Genomic DNA, 7,185 nt, shown 5'->3' with positions numbered 1-7,185 from the left:
TCTGCAATGTTTATAAAGTTTTATCAACTCAAAAAATGTCTCTTACATGTCCTTACCTTTTTTATACAGCATTCCACAGTGAACTGCTGACAGTGCTTCACTGTTTTTCTGATTATCATTCCTTTAATTTCCAGTTGCAAATTTGAGAACCCAAGAAACCACAATCCCAGGTTTCAGTCTTAATGTCTTCAGGAGGAGTTAATAATTTTTATGTAAATTTTGTTGATGTATGCACTACTTTTCCTTGTTATTTTTTTTCAAAGAGGAAGACATAAACATTTTAATACATGTTACATAAGCTCTGTAATATAGGAATAAGATGTATTAACCTCAGAAAGACTCTAAAATGGGGGAAAATTAACATTGTGTGAAACTAGATAATTATTCCATTTTCAAAGTTAGCAGAAACTTCTCATATCTGAATGATAATTTCATATACCTAGTAGGTAATTATTTTACTCCCTTTTCAAACAATATTATTGAAAATAATGTCTCAGTACAATACACAAGCCCATTCTTACATAAATTTGTATTGGTGACACAAGAAAGAAAAGGCATTTACTTTCAGGGTTACTTAATACCTTCATTGATCACCATTACCACAAGTTTAGTACTATAAGCAATAAATAAAAGTAGGAAATATCATTTCTTCTTAGAATAAGCAGGGTAGAATATTATGAAACCATAATTTAATACTCTATGACTTTCAAAGTTATGCAGATAGCATGTGAGAGATTAGCTATCTATGAAGGTGACAAGAAAATCTGCAGAGACAGGCAATGTCACATAAGCACAGAAAGCACTCAATAAAGAATTGTGGTTTTTGCAAACAAATACCACTAACTGGTTGGTTGGATATATAAGGTCAGAGATAATGACTCCCAGGAGTTAAAAGGATATTCAATGTTTATATCTCTGTCAGAAAATATTTTAGAAAAGGTAGATAGAACAGAAACACATTATATAAGTAAGATGTCTTTGGGGATATTATTGTGTACATACATACAAAGTTCTGGCTACACTTAAAAATCTTGTCTGTGTTATCTTTTCCTTTTTCCATTTTTTAACCATCTACATTTTCAAGAAACATTCTGTATGTCTTCCCTTTATAAGGGTTTTCCTTGATCCTGTTAATTTAATGATAACCAAAAATGATAAAGTCCCTTCCTTTTAAAAGCATACAATGATCACATCAACACACATAAAATACGTATAGTTACATATGTATATATAGTTGTGCCTATATAGAACTAATAAATTTTAAGAAACAATTCATAGGTATCATTATTTGATGCTGATAAAATAAAAATGAATAACAAAATCACAAAATTTGGCAGAGTAAAAATAGTAAAGAATATTATCTTAAGTTCACTTAGGGACTAAACACTATCCTAAATACATGTGAGAAGTGAAAACGACAAAGTAAAATTCCTTGATTTATAATAAAATCAATACTAAAATTACAATCTACCTACAAACAATGGATAGTACATGTATTAAAATATGTGATATTCTCAGAGTGGTAAATAAAAATGTGCATACACAACTGTGTTTATGAACATGAGAACAATAAACCAAAAGAAAGCAGAACAAAAAAGAATAATGTAGACAACAAGAAAATAGAAAAAAAAAGTATTAAAAGCAGTACTAAAGCCAAAGTCCATACTTTTCTCTTTTGGTAGACTTGGAGATTGAATCTAGGACACTGCACATGCTAGGCAAGTACTCTATATTCCCAGCCTGAGCCCTGTGCTTTTAAAAGAAAAAATAAAACTGAAATAAAAGCCTTTTGGAAATACTAATGAAAAGGAAACACTCAGGCATTAGATAGGATAATGTACAGATATAAAAAATATAAAACGATCTCTCTCTCTCTATATATATATACATACATTCATATACATATATATAAACATATGTACATGTTCTACATGTTACATTGATAGCAGAAATTAACACAAATCCTTTCAATTTAATAAAGAGCATCAGGTATCCCCAAAGAAAAAGCCAAGGGAAAATGGACAGCTTATAGTAAAATTATACAAACATACCAATAAATAAGAAATATGTAATATAAGCCCATAAATTTGTAAAGTATGAACCTTTCCAACAAGATGTCTACATATATTTAAGATGATGAAAGATAAGTTCAAAATGTGAATCTTGAACCAGAACAACAAAAACAAAAAAAGTAAAATAAAAATAAATACATTGGGTTCTCATATATAGCTTCCTAAAGTAAAAAGCAAAAATAAAAATTCAAAAAACTAATGATTAGCAACATGCAATTAATAAAATATATTTAAAGAAACTAGAATGCCATCTGGAGTGAATAATGAATACAAAATAATTTACAACATGAAGAAAACAAAATCAAAATCTAAGTAATAGTTAGTGTCTTAGAAGTAGCTAATGTAAAAGAGGTAAAAAACTTTTTAAAGACCTAAGACTGAAAATACTCTAGAATTATTCAAAGACTGACAATATAAGACATTTATTTCAGATGAAATCATTCCACATGAAAGCATTGAAATATAAAAATAGGATGGCAAAAAAGGTAAGTAAATATAAAGCATTGACTGAATGAAATAATGATTTAAAAAGCTTAATTTTTAAGAAAGGCTAGAAGTAATAAGCTAAACAAAAATATATTATTATTTACAAGTAGGATGATCCATTAATGGACATACCTCCTATGCTTGCTTTAATGTTTAGAAGATCAAAATTTAGATTTTGCTAATTATGACAGTTAAAATGGCAGAGAAGAGCTTCTAAACAAGAGAAAGGATGAAAGGAATAAAAATAAGTAAATAAAACCAAAAGAAAAGCAATGAATAAAAATGAAAATGAAAAAATTGGCAAAAGATAAATCCTAATTTTTAAAGTAGCCTTTTAGATGCTGCATACTACTGATAAAGAAAGGCTGAAAATCAAAACAAGATGGAATTCAAGGGAAAGATATGCCAGGAAAGGGGTAACCAGACAGACATAATATTAATATTGAAAGTATTTGATTTCAAGTCTAAAAACATGAGCCTATAGATGAAAAAAACAACCCACACCATAGCAAAGGTTCAGTTTAGAAGAAAGATAAAAATGTAAATTGTATATACTTTAGTAAAGTAGCTACAAAGTATATAAAGCAGACTTAACAGAACTATAGAGAAATAAATCCATGATCCTAGTTGGAGACTTGAACACACCTATCTGAGAAGGTAATAGTCCACAAAATGTAATTATATAAAAGATTTAACTGAAAGAAACAAAATCTAATAGATATATAGAAATCATTATACACAATTCTAACATACATTCATTCTAAAACCATATAAAATATTAAAGAAAGACCATACCAAGGCAAGAATTGTTTTCCTTGCCAAATATAAAAGTATTTATTACATAGATGCCATTCTCTAATGAAACTAAAGTAAATTTAGCAGATTATTTTCCCCAGCATAGCAGAAAACCTCAAAATTATTTTCCAGAGAAAAATAAAGCAAAAAAAGTATAACAGAAAACAGAAAATGTTATGAATTGAAAGATTGTGAAAATACATAAAGTCAAGAAATTTGCAATCTTCAATGTTTATTTCAGAATAATCCAAATGCATATATTATCTGATAACAATAAGAATTTATAAAAACTAGTACTTTTTCTCTACACAAAAAACAGAAGGCAGGAAATGATCACATTATCACTAGACCTCATTGAAACAGAACATACAAGGGTGGATCACGAAAGCCAATCAAATAATGAAAAAAGAAGAGTAATCAAGGTACGTGTTAATTCACAAGATATCAAGAATATAACATCTGGCTACCATAAAACAGAATTAGATAAGCTCACTGTTGTAGCTCCTTGGGTACACAGCAAGGGTCTTACACAAAACACTAAACAAACATTTGGATCAGTCAATAAAATTATCTTCTCCTGTCTAAACACCTACATAAAACATTGTTTATGGAATTAATCTCAGAATTTTTGCCTCATATGAATTTGGGCAAGCAAACCCTGAGGACTCAGGACATCTACACACTCTCCGTTCACACCAGTCCTGCTCTTCTCATGTTAATAACTTTTGAGTCACTGTAGTTCTTCCTACCAGCACATGAAGATAAATGGGTAATAGAGAGAGCCAGAGGTCTTAAATGAAAAGAATCCAGAGATTACTCAAACTTGGACCATGGTCAGAAAACAGGTTGTACTTAAGAATTTATAATACGTCCTGCATTAGGGATATGCAGACAGAGGGGAAGTTCCTGTGGTAGGTGGGCACTTAACCTCCGACTCAGGGACCAGGGTTTTACCCTGTACGATATATAGGAGCTGGAGGAAGGTCTGGTGTTTCTGCAGCTTATCCTGTTTCTGTCCTTCCCACTGTTTCAGGGTTCCAAGTTCCTGATATAATCGCTCAAGCTCCTGCTGAGTTGCAGTCTGACGCTCCTTTACCTCTGCAGAAATCGCTGCCAGATTCCGCAGATGTTTTTCCTATTGCAGCTGCCACTGCTTCTGGGCTGCTCTGATTTTCTCCTTGGCCACTTGTTTCTTGGCCTGGAGCTGCTCAATGGCCCCCTGGAGCTGTGTGCGCTTCCTTTGGGCCTCCTCCACCTGGGACAGGACCTTGGTCACAGCACTTCTTATGGCCTCCACATGCTCCTGATAGGTGGCCTTCAGCTCTTTCCATTGCTCCTTGGCTGCAATTGCCTTCTGTCGGTTTGCCTCTTCAGAAATCAAGGGATCCAGGCCCTGGCAAGTATCCTCATGAGCCAGGAAATTCTATAGGAAGTCTAGTACCTGAAGCTGGCTGCAAAGCAGTTTATCCTTCTTCCGTGAGTTCCTCATAAACTCAGCCAGGATCTGGGCTGGCAGCTCTGCCTCTTCTTGCAAGCCTGTAAGTTCCAGGATGTCTGCCACTTCAGCCAGGAATTCCCGAGACGCCGCCTCCGCCGGGGTCTCTGCCGTCTTCATAGACTCCATAGCAGAGCAGCCCTTACTTCAGTTATGTGAATGCAAATTGGGTTATTTTCTAGGTGTCCCTGTAATTTAAATAAGATAATAGACAAAAATGAAAAGCACAGGAACTACTGTAAATATGCATTGACAGTTTCTTGATTTAGAAAATGGGGATAACAATTACAATACTTATTGGATGGCAGTGATTTTTTTTCCAAATATTATTAAATTGCTTAATTCATGGTCATTAATCTCACTCATGAATACATTCACTTGGTTAAATGATCAAATTTTCAGTATATGGCATCTGATCAAAAGAAATTTCAACAAAAAAACTATGCAAAATTCTTGATGGCACATCAGCAAGAGGTTTTACATATCCCTTGGAAATACACACATCAAATTAAAATGCTTTTATGCATAGCATTAAATAAAAAAGGGACAAGTATTTAATATGCATATTTGTTTTGAGGATCCATTCAAAACATTGTGCCTTTTTTCATTTCACTGAAGTGAGATTTTCTATATTATATATGTGTGTTGGATAAAATTTTAATTTCCAACAAATAAGGCATATTTGCTTTTATTATTAATCACCCACATTTGTTCCCCAGCAAAGTGACACATTGTCTCCCATCTCTTCTTATTCTTATATATACCATGAAAATACACATGGAGTCTGCACATTGTGTGTTTATAACAACACACAAATAAATTTCATCTTGTCCTTGGAAGAATATATGCATTTGTCTCAAGTAGAGGGGATGGTGTCTTTGAATGAGTGGCCTAAAATCAGCATGGCAATCCATTATTATTAACTAAGTGCAGGATGCATGCAAATCTCTTCCTCTCTAATGATATTACTTTTTGGAAAAGGTGAAAGTGCACTATGTGCATGACATATATAGCACCAAAAATGTCTTGAACTTAATATTTATTTTTGTGATTTTTTAAAGAATTTCTTCATTGTGGAAAGGATGAATTTGTTGAAGAAAACATTTGGGAAACTGCTGCTGGATCTGCAATTGTGTGAATCTCACCATGTACAAAAACCAAATCCAAAGGGATTAAAGACCTATAACTTGAAACTATTAGAGAAAAACAGGAAACACGTTATTATTGGAATGTAAACAAAGAAGTACTGAGTATTTCCCTGCTTCTCAGGAAATAAGAGCAAAATTTTATAAGTGGGAAATTTTCTGTATAGTAAAACAAACACTCAATGGAGTCCCGACATAGCTTACATAATGGGAGAAAATATTTGTCACATAGTGATGTTTGTGGGGATTAACATCCAGAATATATAAACACCTCAAAAATGTGACACAAAAAAGCACATAATCAAGTCAAACATTGGACAAGTGCACTGAGCACTTTTCAAATGAAGAACGAATGACCGATAAATGCATGAAAAAATGTTCAATATCCTTAGCACAGAAATGTAAACCAAAACTACATTGTGAACTGAATGTGGCAGTTTACCTTTGTAATGCCCTCTTCTGACAAGACAGAGGTAGGGGTTATGAAGTCAGAGTCTGGACAGTGCAAAAGCAAGAGAACCTATTTGAAAAATAAATTAAAAAGAAACTAAATTATAATGGGTCTTTGGTGTGGCTCAAGATTTACAGTGTGTGGCAAGCATGATGTCCTATGATCAAATCCCAGTATTGACTTAATAAACTACATTGAGATTCCCCCAAATATCAGTCAGAATGACTATTATTGACAATATAAATATCAATAAAACATGGTGAGGATGTGTATAGAAAGGAACTCTTATTCCCTGCTGGTGGGAATATAATTAACTCAGCCACTATGGATGATCCTCAAAATTAAAAACTGAACACCCATATCACATCTGTGTATACCCAAAAGAATCAGTCAGCTTATAACAGAAATATCTGTACATCCATGCTTATTACTGCATATTCACAATAGCCAAATTATCAAATAAGTCTAAGTGCCCTCAATGGATGAATTAATGAGTAAAATATGGGATACATACACAGTGGAGTCTTCAGTCACTAGGAACAATTAAATAATTTTTCTTCTGGAAATGGGTGAAACCATAAATCAATAAGTAAATGATCTAGTCCCACAATGACCAATATTGCACATTTTCTCTCATTTATTGAACTTGTGTGGAAAAATATAAAACAGCAAAATCAAAAAAATAAGAGTGGACTACTAGGGATTTCTTAGAAAAAGGAAAAGAATTAGGAGTGGAGAATA

The 7,185-nt window shown here is 32.7% G+C and overlaps 1 pseudogene; it reads right to left on the bottom strand.

Moving 5' to 3' along the window:
• Positions 1 to 3,617: 3,617 nt before the first annotated feature.
• Positions 3,618 to 4,968, bottom strand: LOC141416803 (outer kinetochore KNL1 complex subunit ZWINT pseudogene; annotated as a pseudogene).
• Between the last annotated feature and the right edge of the window lie 2,217 nt (positions 4,969 to 7,185).

Source organism: Castor canadensis, chromosome 14 (assembly GCF_047511655.1).
Source record: "Castor canadensis chromosome 14, mCasCan1.hap1v2, whole genome shotgun sequence".
Lineage (NCBI taxonomy): Eukaryota > Metazoa > Chordata > Mammalia > Rodentia > Castoridae > Castor > Castor canadensis.
The sequence above is the reverse complement of the archived record's forward strand: the minus strand, read 5'-3'. Positions and strand labels throughout refer to the sequence as shown.